Source organism: Mya arenaria, chromosome 3, assembly GCF_026914265.1.
Source record: "Mya arenaria isolate MELC-2E11 chromosome 3, ASM2691426v1".
Lineage (NCBI taxonomy): Eukaryota > Metazoa > Mollusca > Bivalvia > Myida > Myidae > Mya > Mya arenaria.
Window position 1 is genome coordinate 71,171,329 of NC_069124.1, and position 23,924 is coordinate 71,195,252.

A 23,924-nucleotide genomic window follows, 5' to 3' on the forward strand; every position below is an offset into this window, starting at 1 on the left:
CAATGCATTGGAGGGGCCAGTGAAACACAAGTTAGTAGGGACACGAGTCTACCGTGGCCTTACCCTAGTTTGTATAATCATGTCGGACAGTCTGGTAATATTATTTTAATACTTAACTCTTTGTTTGTAATTCTTCAATTGCATGTACTTAGATTGTGTCCACAGTTATAATTGTACGGCTGTTTTAAGGCAAATATCACAGGGAAGATACCATAGGATAGTCCATTTAATTGTCTGTCTGAAAACATATTTGTAAGCATTGTTCTCTGCGTAGGCAGAAACTTAAGACGGAAACTGAACAACGTATTCATGGTGTAGCTCGCGGCAGACGAGCTCAACATTACAAAAATTATGTCGCTGTATTCGGTGTCCCTTGTGCGTAATTACATAGCGTTAGACAAAGCATTATCGAATATATGTTCAAAACATCAAGTTTAGTGCGATAAAAACTTTGACCAGAACTTAAAGAGAAAGCTGGCAGTACTTTGATTTAGGTGTTAAACTTGCAATATATGTTCAATGTATAGTCAACTTATTCTTCCGGTATACATTAATGTCGCATTTCAACAAGGACACCATAGATGCCAACACCATAGCGGTATATAGTTCAGAAGGAGCACAATTACAGGTAGTTTCAAACAAAAATAATAAAATAAAAACTACAGCATTTTCAAAATTTCTCAAAACCAATTCAAAAGGACGACACAATCACAATAAAAGAAAGCCAATGATAAAATATAACAGAGAAGTGCAGTACTCAGTGCATTGTTTGCATTCACGTTACCATATTCACATACCTATTGCATTATCGTGTGATATCTATGGCAGAACAATTGATTTACGAATGGAGCATGGTATCAAATATTGACATTGATTCTAGCTTTGACGTTCAGATACCATGAAATACCCGGTAATTTAACTAAATGGAACATGAAACAGTAATTGTGAAGTCAAATATTCCCGACCCAAAACTTTATGTTTATCCTCAGTAAACATATCGTTCCTATGCGATATCCTATATTCCTATGCCTTGAACTGGCAATGTGTGTTATCCGGAAGTGATCTTAAGTCAATATTAAAAGTAAAAAAATGTTAGCAGTCTAAAATGGAAATCGTTATCAACGATTGGAATGTTTGTTTGCATAAAAAGCTTTGATTTAAGGTCTACTTTAATACGGACGTCTATATAAATTTAGATACATACCGGGTGAATGATAGCAGATAAACACGTACATTCCAGATCAATGATTTCTGTCAAGACAGACTCAACATTATTTAAATTGTTTGACATTAGGAAAGTGGCGCGCGCAGGAAATGTGGAGGGAAAAATGCGCCGCATTAATTTTTTTCAATTTTCATATCACCACTTTGTGCATTTTTGCCCCGCCCTTAGGCGCATGTTTACATCGTAAATTACTCCTCTGGCGCTTCTCTATTAACACGCTATGCGAAAGCTTTGTCCTATTGCCGTGAAAGGTCCAAATGCGAGATGGCAGTAATCAACTACCATAGTTTGATTAAAAGCTATTATTATGGCTGACCGCACAAATTATACTTAAGTTGTAGGCGGTTGTTGAAAAACCTTTGAGGTAACACAGATTGCTTATCCGCTTAAATACAACCACGATATTAACTAATGGCAGTCAAAATGTTAAAAAAAATAATTACTTTCTAAGCATTTGTACAAACCGAATATCATTCCAACTAGTTTATGATAATTTTAATTTTTATGTAGTTAATGGAGTAATTTTACTTATAAGATACTGTTTTCCAAACAGTTGTAAATATCTTTTTTAATGTTCTGTTAATTATTTAGTTATATTATCATGATTAGTGATCATTTGTAACATTAAAGTGACATTAATATGTGATGAACACTGTTAGATCGTTGTTTTAAGGTGTATTCGATGAACAATAGGATAAGAAAATGTTAAAAGAACAAATTTCAATTTTTGGATCTTTACTTTTCACAAAGTCACAAATGGCCGAGTGGTATAGGTGTCCGTCTCTCACCATAGGGGTTATGTATTCGATCCCAATCAGGGGGACGTTCTCTTGGTCTCTTGGACACAGTACCGGTTACCGCCCAGGAGACGGACTCGAGAGTGCCTTGTTTATCTCTATAACACGGACAGGATGTCCCCCAATGATGTTTTTTTCGAGACCAATTCATTGCTTACCGTTTAAACGAAAAATATCGCAACTACGATGATAGGCACCTTTTTAAATAGCAATCTTGAATTATTTCCAAATAAAATTAAATGGTTCGCATATCTAACTATCCATATGTTACATATGAATTACCACTTTACTTGAACAAGTTTCAAAAGGTCACTTAATCCAGGTTAAGGTAACCTATTCACAAATATGCGAAATTTGGAGACATAGTGACCCATATTATTTTGATGCTTTTTATGTGACGAACAAATAAAATGAAAAGGATTTACTGACAAAATAAAACATTTGTTGGCCTTCAAAGATTGCAAATCAGCCAACCGTTGCACTTGAATAACATTTTGAAATTAAAATAATAGGAAACTGGACCAATTTATACCTCATAGTTATTCGTTATGAAATAACTTTAACAATATACAGAGGCAACTCGATTACTGGTATTTTATATTTAAGTGTTTATGCTGGAACACGTGTAAGGTTGATTTCTTAAAATATAATTTAAACCTCCGGCTTCACTAATCGTTCCGAGGTGGTAACCCCAACATTTCCTTATAATATATGTTGATACACGTGTGGTCTGACTATGTATGTCTTTGAAAGGGTCTATCTACGTCGTCTGTTTCAGTTTAGTTTATGTTTGGCCTTGACATTGTGCCTTTAATCAGGGTCGTCGTAGATATAATTGGCTTCTCTGCTTGTCCGGGTAGTTTTCATCGTATGTTGCTACCGTTATATGTGTTTACAATCCAATAAGTCGACACTACAGCTATGACCAAATTTTCTCTACACATCTCATATTTATAAAATATACCAACTAACATAAGATGTGGTCACCATGGAACTTAAATTCATACTATTATACATCAGACGCCATAAGACTAAGGCCACATAGAAAAATCCATTAGCACATTGTAACTGTCTGTCTGATACTTTTATGTTATCATTGTTTCAGTACAGAAAAATGAAACGAAAACTGTACAACAGAGATATCATGCAAGCCCTTGTCAGATGATTGCGACAGAACAGCTCATAACAAGTTTATGTCGCTGGATCGTTGTCCTTTGCGCATCATTAAATAGCGACTGACAAAGCAGTATTGAAACCATGCTAAACCCATACTTGCATACTGTGTCAATTAACATAAGTGAGTGGCAGCATTTAAAAGATTCGATAAAAACGTACATTCCTAATGACGGATTCCCGTTGAAGCAGACTCAAAAACATATAATTTGTTTGCAATTGGCCAAGTGGCTGCCGCAAAGTGGAGTTTTGGTCTGTCAAAAGAAAGGACACAGTACTGGTTACCGCCCAGGAAACGGACTCAAAAGTGATTTGTATTTGCTTTCACCGGTCTTAACAATCAATAAAAGCAGTGAAATATTAACCAAATTCACAAATTGATAGCAATCCTTCTTTACTCAATTCGTAAGAACTACTTACAGTCGTTTACATTTATGTAATTTTAAAAGCTTGTTTTCTAGTAAAAACTACCTGTTTCACCTGTATGGTGATGAGCGGAATACCACAAACTGACACCCGCGCTACATGCATTGAAGAAATAAAGTAATTCTAACCAGAAAGAAATAAACAAAATATGTATCCGACCTTAATTTCGCTTATTGTTATAGTAAATACTGAGATGATCTTCAGTAACAAAACACACAAAGTTTGTCTTTTTTTATTATATTGACGTCACTTCCAGTTAGATGTCATAAATTTTATATTACGTTCCTGACATCATTTCCTGCTTAAATACAGAAAATAATGAACGTTGTTTTTTTTAACTCAAGAAGAACTACCACGTTTTCCTCTGATGATTTAGATGGAAGATGAACTATTTTATTCAAATAAAGATTTTTTTATTTATTTCATCATAGAAAAAATAAACGTAAGGCTTGCTGGTATATTACCAATTAAATTGATTAAAAACATGCCGAGTGGTATATATGGTAAATTAGTAAATGTATAGAATATATCGTGAGTCGTCATAAAATACCCAGTTCACATTAAAGTTTTAGTAAGCGAGCATTAAGCACGTGATAAAGTATTAGTACCAATGATACGATGACTTATTTACAGTTTTTATAATTACCAGCATTAACATTCCCTTTCTAATAGATTCACAGCATTGAGCATAGAAATTTTATTTCTACAAATTAAAGTTCACCTTAAAAATGTTGAACTGATTTATCTAATTTCATTTCATTTTAATCGGCTTGTAAAGCCTTGTTTGTCGCTATGACATGGACAATCTGTCGGCCAATAATGTCCCCTTCGGGACCAAAGTCCTTGCATTCCATTACGATAATCCAGCTTTGTAAGTATTTAAATAATACAGTTCACCTATTGAAATATCCATGCATGCATTACATAGAAATGACTTGTTTACTTGAACTAGTACAAAAGGGTCACTTTAAACAGGGCGATCGTAAATATTTGGCTTCTAAATTAAGATGCCGTGTAACCTCATATGTATTTCGGCCTATTTGTAAGGATACAACTTGTTGAAAACTATCATTGTTTAATAGGATTATAAGCGACATTAATAAGGAGCATATATATATGTTGTAGTTTGTGTTTTTCCAACTAAAAGGGGACGCACAATTCCCGATCTAGCAATCTTTCAAGGCAAATCAAACTGTTAAGGGCTTTTCTCGGTATTTCCTTTCATATTCTTTCTCTACACACCTAACCCTTTCTAAAAGTTACCAAGCTACCATGTGCTTACCAGGCATCTTAAAGTCACATAAGTGCACATCAGATACCACAGGTCACTGGGAATAATCCATTAGAACATTGAATAATGTTTTAACTCTTTGTCTAATACTAAACTATTAATCATTGTTCCAGACAGAGAAAATAAAACGAAAAACTTAACAACAGAGATATCATGTATGTCATTGCCAGATGCTTGCGACAGACCACGGCTCGTAACAAAATGGGCTTGCTGCTTTCGTTGTCCCTTGTGCGTCGTTAACAAACGACAGACCAAGCATACTCGAATATATGTTCATTCATGTAGGTTTGCACTGCCGGAAAGCGCGAATATATATTCCAGTAAAATTAACTATGACTTTGACCTCCAAAAGCAATATGGGTAATCTAGTGACCATGGTCAATGTTTAATGACACTACACCAAGTCGTTCAACATAAGTTGATCCGAAACAAAACGAATGATGACGCAGACGACACAGCAACTGACGGTGGACGCACACGGCGGTGACGAAGACGACCAGGTAATCCATATCATCGTGTTTGCCATTTTTTGCAGGGGTCACAAAGAAATATATAATGACATATTATGGTAAGCGCGTGCATTAGATAAAACCATGACCAGAATATGGATAACAAGATAAGGACGACAGCAATAGAAAAGTGGATTCATATTTGCCATATATGTTTTTGTGTATGGTCATATTTCTGAATGTTTTAATGTCACATATAACCAGGACACATTACACAATAATGATTGTAACGCAGCGCGTGTCGGTTCAGTTCGGCCACTTTAAGAGTCGGTTACAAGAATAATGAAATAAATGCTACTTTCAATAGATAAACGCATTCAAAACAATGAAAATAGTACAAAAGGACGATACTTTCACAATGCTAGAAAACAAATGATAAAATATGACAGAGAGATTAATTACACGATGCATTATTTCAATTCACAAATCCTTTGAGATACATATTCCATTCGTTTGTGGCATTCGTGGTAGATCAAATGACTAACGAATGGAGCTTGTTCTCAAATATTGACATAGAGTCTAGCTGGCAATTAAACTGATTGAAACCTGAAAGTCAATTATTGTATACCCAAAAATGTACGTTTTTATCCTCGGTCAACATATCGTCCCTATGCGATATACCTGCCTCGAACTGGAAATGTGTGTTATCCGGAGTTGATCTTAAGTCAACATTAAGTAAAAAATGTTAACAGTCTAGAAAGGAAATTATTATCGACGATTTGAAAACTTGTTTCAACAAAAAGCTTGATTTTTGTCTACTTTAATTCGCACATCTATATAAATATTAGAAAAAAAGAAAATCTTTGCGGCATTTAGAAGCTTTTATATACAAATTCGTTCCTTATCAGTGACTCGCCGAGGCGGCCTTAACAATATTAAGATACTTGGTGACTTGGCGGTTTCCGAAAATAGAATTAGTAAGACTTCTAAACAGCTATCATCAGTATCGTTTACGCTTGATCTAATCATTTGTCAGACTGTTTTGTTAAAAATCGTCTACAAAAATATGGAAGATTCATCTTTGTATTATCGAATATCCATAAACTACATAACAAGCATTGCATCATATCAATAAGGCAATAAAAATAAGACAGGAACATGGTCTTAATTTCAAATTGGATCGCGAATCAGCTCAGTATGCGTGTGCTGGGTCTACACACGCAGGATCATCGTACATTCGCTAACAGGTTGTCTGTTATAAAATGCTCAATACGGGTAATACGGAGTCAGAAGTCTTAAAAAAGTAAATAGCTGATGGGGGGATTTTTCTTCATCATTGATAGTGCCAGACACATGCAAATGTTTTCTAGTGAAAGTTTCAGAGTTATGTTTTACGCTATTGCTGTCAGATGCCTCGTTAGGGATCCGACGTTAACTGCTGGTGTTGACATAATTGTTACTGGGGCATGGTTTCCCTTTCCTGTTTTGAACGACGATTGATTAATTATATTTTATGCATACAATTCCAGACTATTTTATAAGGTAGGCTGAGGAATTTATGTATGAATATTCGCATGATATATGCCTGGGGAAATCTGTCAGTTGATAACTGACAAAGACCGGCCTTGCTTAGATTAATGATAAGAAGAGAAGCGGGGCATAACAGAGCGACTTGCTCTGGGTTATAAATGCTGGTCTTTGTCGGACCATTGTCGTTCCCTTAGAGACAAAACAAATGTAAGCTTACTGAATCCATTTAATATGATGTATTTTAGAGAGTTTGCATATAACGAAACACATTTGCATCTAGTTTTTGGTTAAAAACAATTTGGATAGAAGTATCCACCATAAACGTTAAACGATAGTCTGTCAGTTCATGTTCGGAAAGTATGTCCACAACTATGTTATTGCTTTTTAGGTACGCATTGAAGTGTCCATTCCTTATTGCAAATCCCTATCATAAATGTGATATTTCATATGTTTGATCAAGAACATATATTTATATGTGTTTGGTGTGGTATTGGTCAGAGGTAAGTGTTAAACCATTTGTATCGAATCCCCGTTATTATGAAACTAACTAAGACATACCATATACACAACTTATTATACTATTTTTTATCATCTACCTCTATGAAATGTTCCAAATATCACTTAATGCCTCTAAGATATGTCAGAGGTGTCGAGGCCGAAATCGTGACAATGACAGCGAGGTTTGTACGACTTAACCAGTGTTCCAGTCTTTCAATGTGACAGTGTTCAAGCGTACCAGTGTACCAGTGTTCCAGCGCGTTCCAGCGTACCATGGTACACTTGTACCTGTGTACCAGTATACCAGTGTTTCAGGTTATCAATGTACACATGTACACGTATACCTGTGTACCTGTGTACCTGAGTTTCAGTGTACCTGTGTACCTGTGTTTCAGTGTACCTGTATTTCAGTGTTCCAGTGTACCTGTGTTTCAGTGTACCTGTGTACCTGTGTTTCAGTGTACCTGTGTTTAAGTGCTCCAGTGTACCTGTGTACCTGTGTTTCAGTGTACCTGTGTACCTGTGTTTCAGTGTACCTGTGTTTCAGTGTACCTGTGTTTAAGTGCTCCAGTGTACCTGTGTACCTGTGTTTCAGTGTACCTGTGTACCTGTGTTTCAGTGTACCTGTGTTTCAGTGTTCCAGTGTACCTGTGTACCTGAGTTTTAGTGTACATGTATACATGTGTACCTGTGTTTCAGTGTACCTGTGTACTTGGGTACCTGTTACCCAGTGTACCAGTGTACACGTGAACCAGTGTACCTGTGTACCAATGTTCCAGTGCTCTAGTGTACCAGTGAACCAGTGTACCAGTATACCAGTGAACCAGTTAACCTTTGTATCAGTGTTTCAGTGTACCATCGTACCAGTATACCAGTGTTCCTGTGTACCAGTGTACATGTGAACCAGTGAACAAGTTTAACTGTGTACAAGTGTACCAGTATACCACTTTACCGGTGTACCAGTGACCCTGTGTACCAGTTTACCTTTGTACAAGTGTATCAGTATACCACTTTACCGGTGTACCAGTGACCCTGTGTACCAGTTTACCTGTGTACAAGTGTACTAGTATTCCAGTGTACCAGTATACCTGTGTAGCAGTATACCTGTGCACCTGTGTACCAGTTTACCGGTGAACCTATGTATCAGTGTACCTGTGTAACAGTTTGTACCCGTATACCTGTGTACCAGTGTACCAGTTTACCAGTATACCAGTGAACCAGTATACCAGTGAACCAGTGAACAAGTGTACCAGTACCAGTACCAGTGTTTCAGTATATCAATGTACCAGTATATCAGTGTACCAGTATACCAGTGTACCAGTTTACCAGTGTGTAACAGTGTACCAGTTTACCAGTGTACCAGTTTACCAGTGTACCTGTGTACCAGTGTACAAATTTACCTGTGTACCAGTGTACCAGTTTACCAGTGTGTACCAGTTTACCAGTGTACCAGTGTACCAGTTTACCAGTTTACCAGTGTGTACCAGTGTACCTGTTTACCAGTGTGTACCTGTGTACCAGTCTACCAGTGTACCCGTGCACCAGTTTACCAGTGTACCAGTTTACCAGTGTACCTGTTTACCAGTGTGTACCAGTGTACCTGTGTACCAGTTTACCAGTGTACCTGTTTACCAGTGTGTATCAGTGTACCTGTGTACCAGTATACCAGTGCACCTGTGTACCAGTTTACCCATGTACCTGTGTACCAGTTCACCAGTGTACCAGTGTACCAGTATACCAGTGTAGCCTTGTACCAGTTTACCAGTGTACCAGTGTACCTGTGTAGCCTTGTACCAGTGTACCAGTGCACCAGTGTACCCGTGTAGTCTTGTACCAGTTAACCGGTGAACCAGTTTTCTATTGTACCGTTGTACCGTTGCACCAGTGAACCAGTTTTACAGTGTACCAGTTTTCCAGTGTACCACTTTCAAGTGTACCAGTGTTCTAGTATTCTTGTGTACCAGTGTACTGAAACTCTTTATATGGACAACTACAAACAAGAGAAGCAACGTCAAAAAAAATCAAAGTAGCCTGCTTACTAGCGTAACGATTATTTGGCAAGGCATAGAACTAAATAGTTTGGAATTGAGCTCATAGAAATTCCATTTGCTTATGACTATTATAATATTGATTAAGCTATTATTGCGACTGAACGAACACATTATTTCAATTGCAAGTACTTTACAAAGTTGAAAGAGGTTCTTAAAATCGTATGAGGTAACACAGATGGCTTAACCGCTTAAATACAACCAATATGTTGACTACTCCCAGATAAACCGTATATAAGTATAATTGTTTTCTAAGCATTTCTGCAAACCGAATATCATTCCAACTACTTCATGATACCTTTGATTGTTTTTAAGTTCACGGAGTAATTTTCATTAATATCTTTCTGACATATTTATAGTTGTAACCTTTTTTATGTTTTATTCATTATTAAGAAAAACTTTTTGCAAAAACACAAAAATTGAACGTTAAATTTACGCGCAGAATTGTATAAATTGGCATGTGGTTTATCTCGTTTAATCTGATATACCTTCAATGGTAAAACAGTGAATAATAAAGTGGAAATTATATATTTCAGTTGTGTATCTGATAAAGTGGACAATTTAATATTTACTGGATGACAACTTGTAACAACAGACTGCTTATTTAACAATCACAAAATTATTCTAAAAGCATGACCTTTTACACTTAACACCTAAGATCTACCTAAACCCGTTTACCCTATTGTTGACCGAAAATGGCAAATTAATAGATAAGTTTTAGTAGCCAGTGGCCTTATTCATTATTGCATAGTAACCAGGATTTACATTCACATTCTAATAAAATAACAAACATAAGTACATAATGTTTACTTCTACGAAAATTAAAGTTCACCTTAAAAGCAAATAATTTTTTTAACAAAATCATGCCAAAACCGATGTTGAACTGATAAATCTAATTTCATTTCATTTTAATCGGCTTGCAAAGACGATGTTTATTGGCCAATATGGCGTTCAATGAATGTTACTTCGAGACAAAAGACGTTGCTCACAATTGTAAGCGAATATATCCTAACTACTTGTATATTATAATTACGCAGTTCTGTTGATGGCGTGTTTGAAGTCTCTTTCAAAACAAAGGTTCATGGCAGATTTTTCCCCGTCTTTTGCTATATCAATATGTTGAATATAAAGTACCTATTTTCTTGAAAGAGTACCAAAGCTTCATTTAAAAAGTAAAACTAAATAGTATAGATGTTCGAATGACACCAGCGCTCCAATATATTCAACCGCACACGAAGCCCTTGCAGGTCTTGATGTCGCGTGCTTTTTTTAGCTTGGAACTCCCATTAGGTAAAGAGCAAACCATTACACATGAATAACATTTTAAAATTGTAAAAACACAGTAATACTAGGAAACCAGAGCATTATGAAAAGTCTGGAATGTGAATTGTAATAACAAATTTTAGTGTATTGACATTAAGCAATAGGCAGCCCACTGGGACCAACTAGATGAACGGATACGGCCGGCTTGTATCAGGAGTAATTACCAGTCAATGTGAAATACAAATGTCGATTTAAGAAAGACCCTGGAGCGATATGCTGACTACCACAATTCAAACGTAGGAGGTTAAACATAGGTAGGTTCTAATACATTATAATATTACATACTCAACCTTTTCACCTACGTTTGCCAACTGTATAATCAAATAATATCAGGGAATCAGGAGTCAGAAAAACAGGAGGCAGGGAAACAGGAGCCAGGGAAACAGTAACCTGGGAAACAGGAGTCAGGGAAACAGTATCCTGGGAAACAGTAGTCAGGGAAACAGTAACCTGGGAAACAGGAGTCAGGGAAACAAGAGCCAGGGAAACAGGAGTCAGGGAAACAAGAGCCGGGAAACAAGAGTCAGGGAAACAAGAGCCAGGGAAACAGGAGTCAGGGAAACAAGAGTCAGGGAAACAAGAGCCAGGGAAACAGGAGGCAGGGAAAAAGTAACCTGTAAAACAGGACTCAGGGAAACAGAAGCCAGAGAAACAGGAGTCAGGAAACAGTAACCTGGGAAACAGGAGTCAGGGAAACAGTATCCTGGGAAACAGGAGTCGGAGAAACAGGAGTCAGGGAAACAGAAGCCAGAGAGACAGTCAGGGAAACAGTATCCTGGGAAACAGGAGTCAGGGAAAAAGGAGTCAGAGAACCAGGAGGCAGGGAAACAGTAACCTGGAAAACAGGAGTCAGGGAAACAGAAGCCAGAGAAATAGGAGTCAGGGAACAGTATCCTGGGAAAAGAAGTCAGGGAAACATGAGCCAGAGAAAAAGGAGGTAGCCAAAAAAGGTTAAGGAAACAAAAGCCAAGAGAAACAGGAGTCAGGGAAACAGTAACATGCGAAACAGGAGTCAGTGAAACAGAAGCCAGGGGAACAGGAGTCAAGGGAACATTCTCAAATTTATTTACGACGCGGAGAGAGTTGTGATATAGGCTTCACGCACAAGAGGTTGTGAGTTCGATCCCCACCAAGGTAATATTTTCATTGCCTCCAGAATGTACATCAGTACTGGTTGGATTCTACCAATGAAAGATAATTGAGCTTGATTTTGACGCTGACAGCTTTGGTTAAAACCGAGCTAATAGAACAAGGATAAACTAAATAAACAAAAAATGCGGAAATTACGAGTTCGAATCACCACTACTCTGAAAGGAGCAAATCAAGCTAGGTATACAAATAGCCTACATTGTATTGTAATTGCCTAAAAGAACTGGACCCTGTTTCGAAAAGAAAACGCTGTTGAAGAGTGCTAAGGGACACCCGTAAAGTCTCGGGTAAACGCAGTATTCATTCAAAAATGAAGTTACGCCCCTTGAACTTTCTTAAATGAAAAGGGGCCCAGGACCTATTATCTCGAAGACCTTTATAACAGGATTAAGCTAAGATCACTATTTTTGTTTTGGTATTAATAGTGTAAAATTTACATTCTCAAGAGCTTTTAGACTGTAAAAAGAAAATATAATATTACATTCATATTAGCTATATCTTAGCCATATCATTATTTATGACGTTCGTAAGAGGCCAAAAGCAAGCATGAAAAAAGCATAAAACTTAAAACTTGTAAAACGTTTCTTGTTTAAGTAATATGAACTAAGGAAACAAATGCATTTGCTTCCTATAACGTCGTTTTAAGTAAGTTATTGCAGTAAATAGTTTCTCCTTGACATTTTTACGAGTAGCTCCTTGGCTTGCTCGCTGTTTGAAACTGTCACCACCAAGATGTTTTACGACGCGGCAGCCATGTTTATGACTACAATAACAGAAGTAAAAATTGTGCATAACATGGTTGTTACATTAATATGTTGCCAGTTAAAATCAGGCATGAAGTTTAGCTAATCCCATGTTATTGAATCCATAGTACCATAGCAATTATAGAGACAAACCCAGCAGCCAAACTATTTGAGCTTCAGAAACACACATCGTCATACGCTTGCAGCTGCATGTTTAACAGTACTGCCATTCTTGAAATTATATTATATTGTATTAAAATGCTTTTTTAATCAAACACGGGTCTTACAATCTTATCCTATAAGCCATAAGGATGGAGGCTCAATACACAGAGACGTTCAATCACAGCTCTATAGAGTTAAGCAATAACATATGATCCTGGCTCACCCAGGACCTGGACATATCCTTGCAAGTCAATGCTGGCTCATCCAGGACCTGGACATATCCTTGCAAGTCAATGCTGGCTCATCCAGGACCTGGACATATCCTTGCAAGTCAATGCTGGCTCATCCAGGACCTGGACATATCCTTACAAGTAAATGCTGGCTCATCCAGGACCTGGACATATCCTTACAAGTAAATGCTGGCTCATCCAGGACCTGGACATATCCTTGCAAGTCAATGCTGGCTCATCCAGGACCTGGACATATCCTTGCTAGTCAATGCTGTTGACCAAGGTCTGTTTCTAGAGGTCGTAAAATGCCTTCAACAACATCATCACAACAACATTTTGTGACTCCCCAGGTGTCAGTTTGTATATTATTTTTTTTTATCAGAAACGGCGTTAATTAAACAATAATAATGATACTAGGATCAGATATCAAAAGAAATGTTAAGATTTATTTTGTTGTTATGGCCGTGCCTCTCATGTGTGGGACAATCATCATTACCACATGGTAATTTTATCAGTATTTCCAAATTGTCATTTAATAAGTACAAATGTATCAAAATTGCTTCCAATAACATAGCGACATTGACTTACTTAGGATTTGCACAAGGCAAGCTAAGAAACAATCACAGTGTCTCATAAAGCACAGTTTGCCTGGAAGTTAAATGTTACTTTCTCGGCATTATTTAGACAGTTTTCTGTCGTTAAGCCCCAGAAAGGACGGTAGGAATGCCCATTTGATTATGGGAATGCCAAACATTATCACATGGAAATCATCCAAGATCATCCTGTCAGAATTCTTGATGTAACATTGTCTTAACGCGCCTGGATAAAACCAATTGCGCAAATAATGGCGTCGAAAAACGATTCCCGAGGTGCAAGTGTCAATGGTAATTCCGTCTACATAACCTATAGGTTTCGTTTGCAAAACTATATTTAAACATTTTGCAATGTCTGCTTTGCCGTAAACGACCAAATGCATCATGCTGTAGCGCTATTTCAACTACAAACACATTACCAAGAGGCATGTCTGCAGCATCAAACAGAGAACGTACCCTTTGGCACGGTTTGCAGGAACCGTGCATACTTACGAACTGTCTAAAACGTCTTTTCTAGTTCCATCATATTTCGGAGTGCCTCGAATATGACGCCAAATGCTACCGGTAATGACGTGTGATGTATGGTTTAACCACATTGTCTTTGTCGTTTGCTGTCGTTATGTTTCGTCGTTAATATTTTGTATGGGTGTAAAAAAAGTTTTGAGTGGGTGCAAATGAAGTCTGTGTGTGCGTGTTTCTATCATTGTCTCAGATAATTTTGCTTACAATATTAGTAAAGGAAAATTTAGATGAATTCAACATTTAGTAAAGAACTTGCGGCAGACGTTATTTTATTGTCGTCACGTTTTCATTATCAAAGGGAAGTACTGTCGTCTTAGATTTTGTTCTGTGCACAATATTTTGTTCTCTTGGGCATCCATATCATGATGCAATTATGTATTTATCCGGAACATTACTGGAACACCTAGTGTTTTTCAACATTCGAGCAATCTTAACCTGCTATCAGAGTGCAGGTGAATTATTTTGCCAGTAAATCTTTCAACAGAAGCAGCAGCTGTTGGAATTGGTATAAGTTTCCTCTGGGTATAATTATCAGTTTGATTTTTAAGATACATTACCCGTCACCATTTTCTGCTTTCAGCTAAATGCTTATAATGGTTTTACACTATGAACGGTTTATGAGCTATGATTGCTTGTTATTGATTCAGCTCCGACTTGTTATGTTCGCTTCAAGGTTTTTCTTCTCATTATACTCATCCGAATTTAAATAATGCATCTGTTCTATCATGAAGCAGATTTAAATGGCTTATCAAGAGTTATACATATCGCTTATTTTCACATAAATATCATTACTGATCATAAAACTCTTGAATATAGAATATCATTCGTATCTATGCCTGCACACTGGTATAAATGCCAGTGCCGTACAAGCATACATGGACAGTGAACCACCTGTGAAGACCAATCGCAGAATGGATGAAAGACCGGTGTTACTTTGAAGTCTGCTGTCACCTTCATTTGCTAGTCATCCGCTCCAGTAACCATAGATACCATCTTATCTCGAACCACCCCTCGTGGAATTCCTCTAAAAACAATGTTTTGCGTCTATAATTTGTTTATTCAGATGTTTTCATTGTTTTCAAGAGGCACGCCTGTCTTAGTCAATTTATGTGCAAATCATATAATACGTTGAATCAATAGAAGCATGTGTTTCGGCAATAAACCACTGACCCTTCGCTGACGAAAGAAATTAATTCCACTTTATTCTCGGGATTTAATGTAACACATTTCAGGAAGACGTTATCTTGGGACTCGCTCGTTATTGTAAAAAAATCCCAAACTCAGTAAAAGCTTGATAAATATGATTCTCGGTCAGTTTTTAAAAACATAAATATAAAAGCATTACCATTATTATTATTATTATTATTATTATTATTATTATTATTATTATTATTATACTTATTAATAATAATATTATTATCATCATTATTATAATTATCGTTATAATTATTATTATAATTGTTGTTGGTTGTTGTTGTAGCAGTAGTAGTGGTAGTAACAGTAGTAGTTGTAGTTACAGTAGTAGTTGTAGTGTCTGTAGTAGTTGTGGTAACAGTAGTAGTTGTAGTAACAGTAGTAGTTGTAATATCAGTAGTAGTTGTAGTAACAGTAGTAGTTGTAGTAGTTGTAGTGACAGTAGTAGTTGTAGTAACAGTAGTAACATTAGTAGTTGTAATAACAGGATTAGTTGTAGTAACAGGAGCAGAAGCAGTATCAGTTGTAGTAGAAGCAATATTAGTAGCAGAGGCAGCCCTAGCGGTAGTAGTTGTAGCAGCAGCAGCAGCAGCAGCAACAGTATATATACGTGTCTTTGAACACAGATTTCAAATCACTTTGTTCTTCGTCTATACCAATAATCATGATCGGTGCACAAAACATGTTAGCATTTTCACTTGGTTTTCTGTCAAAAAGTCAAATATCTTGCTTCCATTGTGTCTGGAACAAACGATCACGTGAGACGATGCTTCATATTCTAGGACCATTCTGTTTGATCAAACTGTTCACAAGAAGATGGACGTCGCCAGAAAGTGACAGAACTTTGATAATATTTATTTGATTTCCAGGTTTTGCGACTAATCTGTGGAATCTTTGTCTCTAAAGACTTCTTCGGCCGAAATCTTGGCATGCAGAACTCATTGCTGTGCCAAAGCTTCTTCATGGCGTTATTTCATTTAAGAGCAAAATAATCTAAACCGTCCATCTAACGGGTGTTTTATTATGTTGCAAAGCTTTCTGCCAGCAGTGTTTTTAATTAAAAGGTATTGTACATCCTGGGGCAAAATTCAATAAATAGCTTGAATATATATAATAATCAATCAATTTAAAGATTAGAATCCAAGTGTTTTAATTGGACTGTAAAACTAACTGGCCAGTGGACTGAATGTAATTAGTGAGGCATGTCTAAGTTAAGGAGGAGACTGATATTAAATATGTCTCCAGAAATTGCGTTGTTTGATATAATATAAAAGTTTCATGGCAATGCACTTGAACAAGGTCGATCTAAGAGTATTAAAAATGAATGTCGCTTTCAACATGAACAGTAAGAGGGTTTTTTCAGTTAGGCCGGTGCAATAAAACAGTAAGACTCTTGATTTCTATAAACACAAATTCAAGCGTGGAAGGTCGTAAATCTAACTAGAATGCACTAAACCTGTTAAGGATAGAAGCTATTTCTGCAAGCAAATCGTCTCAAGTCGTATTACCACGGATAAAAAGGTCCGTTGGTAATATTTAAGTACAAGGCTTTGCTCTAAAAGTCCTATTTTATCATGACGAAATGCGAAATCCGGTAAAAAGAGGCTTGCCCGGATTTTTCCATCTGTGGCGAAAACACATGAACGATGCTTATTTTGAATACCTTTAATTTTCAAATTTTATGAAGTTTGACCTTAGAAACATGTTTGTTTATTTCAACAAGGTTTGCGTGCGTCTTTGTTTACTGACGTCATGACACATAGGAATTTGAAATCACTATAGACTTCAAAAAGTTCCTAAGATAATCGCAGTTTTGCGGAGTATAAATACTTTTGTACAAAATAATGAATAAAATGAAAATATAATGTATACTCGATTTTGCTTTTTAGAAATGTCATACATAAAATTATATATTGAAATATTTTAAAATGGCGCATCGTGACGCGTGAGTCAACTGTTAGACGGTCACATGACCTGAAACCCTTGTCCGATACATAAGAAAAAGGTTTTGTACTTGATGTACATGTATGTGGCCTGCTTTCAGTTTTAATATTTTGCGAACCATTTGTGCAGTGTGTACATGTACCTGAGGATTGTTGCAGAGTAACATATTTACAGCCATAAATCCAACTGCTTCATGGTTATAATATCAATGAAATGATACCATTAATACTATACTCCGAGACAAATAGACAATACCTGTGTATCATATTAAGCAACTATGCAAAAAGGTGTGATATAAAATAAAACGATTGGTACCTGTATCTTCAATACCATTTTATTGTTGATTTCTTGTTTCGTTTACAACTTGCTTTATATAAAATAACATATTTCTAAGACGGCAATCACTTCTTATCCAGATTATCAAGGTACATAAAAGAAGAAATAACTCGGTAAGGGTGACGTCAGCCACGAGACTTAATACCACACGTATGCGTAGTGGGATTGTTAACATGTGCACATGTTTCATGTGAATAGTTTGCATTTATGTGTACTACATTTGTCTATGGAGGAGTATTTGCAAGACGGCGTATAGTCGTGTGTATCATCTCCTGTAAACCTGCAACTCTTGACGTTAATCCCATCTTTACACCACACATAAAACATATCTTACGGCGTTCCTAGGACAGCTAGGGGTTTAATGGATTCGATTCCATGTTGATTATTGTTAGGAACAGCACAAAGATTTCCTAAAAGTAATGGTCATATACATTAAATAAAGTGGTTTGTCTGTGAATTGACCGAATCCCTGGTGTTTATACCTGCAATTAAACTCAGGTATATTCAGATTTGTGGTCATACCGCCAGGTGATTTATGATTAAACAATAACAACAAAATTACCCATGCGCATGTTTTCTGGAGTGTCTTCAAAGCAGTTTTCAATGGAGATGTTGTTTTTTACTCCATAAAAATTATCAATTTGCCATTCATCGTAGTTTTTTAGATTTTGTGTGTCATTCAAAAGTATTTACATTGTACACTGAACGAAAACGAGAACGACAGCTATTTATTGAAGCTATGTTCATTAATAGTTTGAGTCCTGGACCCAATTTCCCGAAACTTCTTATGTCCCTTACAACAGGATTAACTAAGCTCACTATGTTGTGTTTCTATAGTTTGTGTTATATATATACTTATATAAGATTTTTAGGACCTTATATAGGAATTTCATCTTTAAGATAATTATAATACCATTTTTCAATGATGAAAATCAAATTTAAGTATGAATATTTGCTTATTGAAATAACCTACGTAAGCATGTTAACCTTAAGAAGTTTCGAGAAATTTGGGCCAGAGTTAGAAAGTCAAATTGTTTTACAACTTCAACATATCTATATGTATTCTTTATCTGAACACTTGATTGTATTGAATAAAAGTTTTGACACAGTATTGTATTCAGTTTCCAGTTAAAAAACACACACACAAAATTTGTTCAAACGGCACAAACATCGACGAAATTTAGAAGGTGCCAATGCGTTATGCATGCGCACTAATATTCCGTTTAATGCCCTTAAAGATTCAGTTACATACTGCAAAGTGACCGTGAACAATACATCATATTTAATAATATCAAGGCTATGTGGTTATCAAGTTTTCGAGGAATGTTCTATACTGTATTAACCTTGAGCTCTTATTTCATTAAGTCACTTTGATGTTTGGACAAATTCCATTAGTTGCCGTAAAGCAGATTACGTTGAGAACTTCTAGGATTATTACGGAACGTTTTTGTTAGCCCTATTGAATTACCGAATTTCGGAAGCTTGGTGGTCGTCGATGCAGACATGGCTCTGTAGTATATATAGTAGTCACTTTACTGAACGTATAGGAATATAACGTATGGTTCTAGTTAATATGTTGAAATGTTTTTAACGTTATATTTATAACTAAAGTCCAACATTAACTCTGTAATCTGAGTACAGAGAACATGGACACTTTCAAAGACTGAACTCTTCCAATGACTTGCTGTATACACAGTTTGATTACTAGCATAAGGGCATCCCAGGTAACGAATGATATTTGTTTATCATTGAGGTACTTCATACGTGTTCAATCTTGTCAACTGCTCCAAAGTCAACACAAGTAACACGACTGCACGAAAACTATAAATTTAAGTAAAGTAACAAATCAAACCACAAAATGGCATGTTGATGACTGATACAAAATCATGGTACCTTGTTTGGCCACTGGACGTCCCCCTGTGTGAAGACTCATGTAACACACTGCACCACACCAACTATGGTTCAACAATGATACCCGTCATAACAGATTTGTTGTTCTATTTAGCCACAACATTACTTCGAATACACCCGAAAACATGGGATGGAATCCGCCCTGATGTAATGCAATCCAGGTGAAGCGTATAGCATTTAAAATGACAAAAATGTTCTAGTCTGAAGTGAGTGCCAATGGAAGATATTCAAGTCATTACTTGGTTAAGCTCATGGCACGCTGATGTATTGTTTCTATTAGAAATATAGGTTTTGGCGTGAACGACAAGGTAAACAATGTACATTTATAAAAAACGTCTTAATTGTGTTTAATTTGTATCAGTTTTGACCAAGGAAAGTAAGCGAAAATCAACAGAAGATATCTGTATTTAGATATGATATATGTATTTAGTAGAAACATAATAATATATTATCATAATTATATAGTTATGGGCAAGGATAACTCTGAATTGTAAAATGATGAAACTTTGACGTATATTGATATATTTAAAAGGATGTTTCTTAGTAAGAAATAAACTCTGTTGGACGTACAACCCTTGGTCTTCATAAATGACCACAAACAAATTGTTTAGCGGCATAGTCTCATACGATATATGTATTTAGTAGAAACGTAATACTAATATTATCATAATTATATACTTATGTGCATGTATCACTATGAATTGTAAAATGATGAAACTTTAACGTATACTAATATATAATAAAGGATGGTTCTCGGTATTATTTCAAATGAAGGGAAAAGTCGGTCTGTAAAATTGGTGTGTAAAGAATCAACTGAAAAAGAGTTTAAATATCTCACAATCATGTTGAATATATTAAAATATGTTTATAAGATAAAGTTTGGCCTGCCTCTATTACCATAAACATGCGAAAAATCACAGAATCGTATCACGTTATATGATAACAAATTAGCGAGATAATTTACAGTGGTCTGATAAATGTATCGTTCTGTAACTGGAGAAAATTATGAAATAATTGCTTGGAAAAGCCATTAAGGGGAGTTCTAATACTGGAAGCCGTACGTCACTGGCGCGATTGAAGATTGGATAAAAATGAAACTTCATGAATTATGCAAACGACCAGCAGGTTTCTGTTTGCTTTTTAAATCTCAGTGGGTTTCCTTACGGAAGATTAAATGATTACCTAATTAGAGAGTAACATTAGGTCACATACTTCAACTGATATCCGAGACTGGTTTCATGATTTGATGACAAAGTTGGCGTACCTAGCGGCACATTGAGTCACTAACACTCTATTAATAGAGTTATAAAGCTGTGCTGAATTTGAGTCACTGTGCCGAGTGCACGGAAAATATGAGATAACGATTCATCCCGTTATCGATGGCTTTCTTGACAATAAAAACTGTTATTATAGTGAAAATGTCAACCCATATTGTGCTATCGTCATTGTTGGTTTGTAATGAGTCAACATTGACTCACTAATTAAGCCAGAGTAATGGTTTCATGGAAAGGGTTCTTAGTTAGTTACGCTACGATTATAAATTGTACAAGAATAAAATTGCTCCTCCGTCGACACATTGATTCTCAATAATGCACAACCTGGATTGAACCTTTTTAATATTTCGAGGCTCACAGATTATTAAGGGCCTTCCACATGACAAGCATGGGTGGGAAAGGCAAATTCTTTTTCGAAAGTTCTTTTTGAGAATCAGTCTTTTTCTGGGGTAAAACATACATGCTTTGCGACGTGTTTTGCGGTAATAAGGTGTTGACCAACTTTTACGACAGAAGATTTTATCAGCATTTGGATCAATCAGCATTTGCATTTATTTGGAAAAGTATTTTTGACATTACATGTATAAGTATAATCTGTGTCAAAATGCTCCAGACTACCCAATTAACAATGTTTTTTTTTCTTGATGATATATGTTCAAATAGAAAGATATTCAATGAAATAGAAAAATAGAAGTTTCAATTAATTTCCTGGGTACATTTGCAAATAAATTTCTTAAAATAAAAGCAATCACATCAAAGCCACAAGAAATTAATTGCTTGATTTTTTTTTCAAAATGAAAACTTAAACATTTTTTATAAGGACATCTCTGAAAAAAATGAAATGTTTTTTAATTGAAACTCTGATAAAATCTACATGTGGCAACGGATGTATTAATTTTGCTTGCTAAATAATTGAACCGTGACCGAAATAAAACATGATGTTTTAAACATATTTATACTTTTAATGTCCATCAAACGACTTTTGCACTGTGAAAGGCCCTTAAAAGAAAAAAACATGTTACTAAATGTGTTATTAAATGTGCAACAGTGTTAGAATGTAAATCTACTTGTAAGTTTTAGAATTAGGTTGGCAAAATTTCATGAATGGTTTATTGAAATGGGCGTCATATAATGAATGCACCAAATTCCGCAAGGTTCAACATGATGAGGTAACATTTCCCGCAAGTATGTGTTTTATACAGACATTAATCAGATAGAAATCTGACTGCTCCACATTAACATGTTTCTGAAATGACATAATAAGCACGGAAATGTCAACTGCTTTTGATTTTTGCTGGTCGACAAGTACTTCATATAAAGAGTTGGAAAGGCGCTTTCGGAAGAAACGGATTTGGAAAAATGCAATGAATAATATTATCATGTGGCAAAAATCATCTATAAATGAATAATTGCACAAATGTAAAATTATTTAGCTGTGTTTTTCTGTGAAAAATATCAACTTCGATGTAGTGTAACCGAGAGATACATGAATACAAGCTAAATTATTTTTCACAACAAATTATAGACATTCGTAATAGCAAATGATAATATTATACTGACGGCTTTTCAACAAGGAGGTGATAAACCGAAGCCACTAATTGACCGAAACTAACATTGAACACTTCATGAAATGGGTGTGTAATGGAGCCCATATTAAGGCCGGGCAGTTAATCGTTCCTAGTGTTATAAGACCACCTAGCCAGATGGTTAATGTGCCCTGCAAATATAGAATGACGGGAGCATCAATGGCCGCCCACAAATGACGGTGATAATACCCGGGATATAGTACGGACAGTGACCCACCTGTCATGATTATGACGGAGAATGGCAATTCCAAAGTTGGTTTTCATGTTTTCTACATATCGATAGTTTGATTATAGTCTGAATATGTCATCTATTTTTGATCACCCGTACGCTATAATATTTTCTAGCTCTATAGAAATCATCGACCGTTTGTCTCTAATAAAACCATTGAAGCAGAAATGAATTAAATCGCTACTTTAATGACCTCTTTCACAGTCCGGCTTATTCGAAGCGCGTGGTGTTGATTTATGATTCATTCTTGTTATAACATGTGTTTATTTATGACTTTCTGTACGCGCGTTTTAATTTCTGCTTTGATGTGCTCGTCATAAAAATTAATATCATAACTGAGGGATTTAATATTGGTAGTTATTAATATCATAAAATCAATTTGTTCGTTCGTGAGGGTAATTGTTCAAAAATATCATCTTGTCTGGTTTCAAAATCCATGTTCTCTGTTCTCTTACATCCGTGCATACGTTGCTGCCTTAATGAAACATTTAAAAACAATGATCATTGACACAAATTTCAAGTGTATAGCTTCTCTTTCATGACCAATATGTGAATATGTATTAAGAGTTCGCATTTTTGTAGACGAGAATAATTTAAAACAATTACTCCGGAGTAATAAAGCATATGTTCACATACAGTTTCGAGAGAAAAGGGAACTCGTTTATATGCAGTATAATGTGGAATAGTGTCGCTACTGTACAATGCATTAAGAAACCAACGCTTACTGATTTAACCTCTGAATGCATATAACAAACGTTTACATTTGATTGGATTCATGCTATCATGATACAGTGCCAATCGTTGTTTTGTTATCAATCAATGCACCTTTATGATACAGATGTATACTCGTTTGTTGAAGTTTAATGATGCCTGTATATTTGATAAGTGCAGCATAAAATTGAACAATGCAAAAAGAGAAAATTGCGTATAGTTTTGCGTGCCCCGTTTTGTATAGTTATTGCGCCTTTATGTCTGCATTCAAAAATGGTATTCATAAAAATTATGTAGTTATTTAGCAGATTATTTGTAAAAGAGATAATTGTCGGTTTGGCATAAAGAGCATTTTTTTGGTAATGTGATCACTGAAATATGTAAGCCACAATGTTAATGTTTGTCATAAGAATATAATACACTAATTGATTGCTTCATGAAAAAACCTTCAAAAACAAATTACCATGCCTACTGCTTTTGTTAGCTTATTTAAGCATTTTTGTATTTCATTTAATGGGGTTACTCATCTGTGTAACCTGATAATCATTCGATCATTCGCTGGCATGTCGCTGACTGGGTT

General features: G+C 35.8%; 1 protein-coding gene across 2 annotated transcripts in view; it reads right to left on the reverse strand.

Annotated features, from left to right (window-relative positions):
* Positions 1–23,924, reverse strand: part of LOC128229130 (tyrosine-protein kinase-like otk) — a 64,112-nt gene that overhangs the window by 38,932 nt on the left and 1,256 nt on the right. The gene's annotated exons all lie outside the window — the stretch shown is intronic.